The following is a 1191-nucleotide window of genomic DNA, read 5'->3' on the forward strand; positions in this document are numbered from 1 at the left end:
CGCCCCCCGCAACTGGGCGGCGTGGGTCCCCACGGGGGTTGCCCTTCCCCAGGTGACCCCCACGGAGGGGTCTCGTTATCACCCCACATCTACAGGCTGGGGATCGTCCCCCCTGCCCGGCTCGTGGTGGGGGATTTATCACCTGGGCTCGGGTGACTCGGGGCATGGCGTGCCACCGAAGGCTCGATGTCATTAATGCCTGTCACCTCCCTGGGCTCCTGTTTAAGGATGCTGCCGGCAGCTGGGGCGGGGGTTTAGTGCCACTTGGAGACCAGTTTGGGGTGGCTGCAAGCCATTGCGAGGACCGGTGGGTCCCCCCCCGGCGCTGCACTCGTACCCCAGTGTGTGTACAGCGAGCTGTTTTTTAATAAAAACTTCGTGGTCTCCACTGATCCTAAATGTCTTTTATTAACCCGTGTGTTTTGATATGTAAATAAAGAGTTTCTTCCCCGGGATGCCCGGTCGGAGCGTGGCTTTGCTCTTTTTTTCAGCGATACTGCACAAACATCCCCTCGAGGAGCTGCTAACGCTGGCGGAGGGGCTGCTCTGCTCCCCAGATCTTTCAAGCTTTTTAATTATTACAACTTTTTCCCCCCCCTTACCCAGAAAGGATGTTTCTTCACGTGGTGGTTTCCTAAAAATAAAAACCACCAAAACTAAAAATCACCCCAGAGGAGGTGATGATGCTGCGGGTCCCCAGGGATGGCCGATGCGGGGTGATGGTGGCCGGGAGCTTCGGTGCTTCCCGTGGCCGTGGCTCCCTAACGAGCAGGCTAACGGGGATTAAGGCTTGCGCTGCACTAATTAAGCGAGGCAATGAGTAGCTCGCTGAGAGCCGCGGCTCTGCCACCCACCGGCGCCGCTGCTCCCTTCCCGGGGAGGATTGTAATTTATTGCCGGCTGTTGTTACAGCACTGCTTGGGGGTGATTAATTTCCGAGTAGGGATAAACGCGGCCCCTGGAGAGGTGTCGCTGAACCCTGGTGGGTTCCCCCCCCCTGCTGCCAGCAGCCACGACGCCTCAGTGATGGGCCCCGGTGGGGGGGGTTTATCCATCCTCCCCATGAAGCTGGGGATGCTGCGGTGGTGGGCGCATAGCTGGGCTGTCCCAGGGCCCCGGCAAGGACGTGCCCTGGGGGTGCCTTGGCCGGAGGGGTGGCACGGGGCAGCGTTTCTGGGGGGCACCGTAAAC

This window comes from Pygoscelis adeliae, unplaced genomic scaffold, assembly GCF_000699105.1.
Source record: "Pygoscelis adeliae isolate BGI_AS28 unplaced genomic scaffold, ASM69910v1 Scaffold340, whole genome shotgun sequence".
In the NCBI taxonomy this organism is placed as follows: Eukaryota; Metazoa; Chordata; class Aves; order Sphenisciformes; family Spheniscidae; genus Pygoscelis; species Pygoscelis adeliae.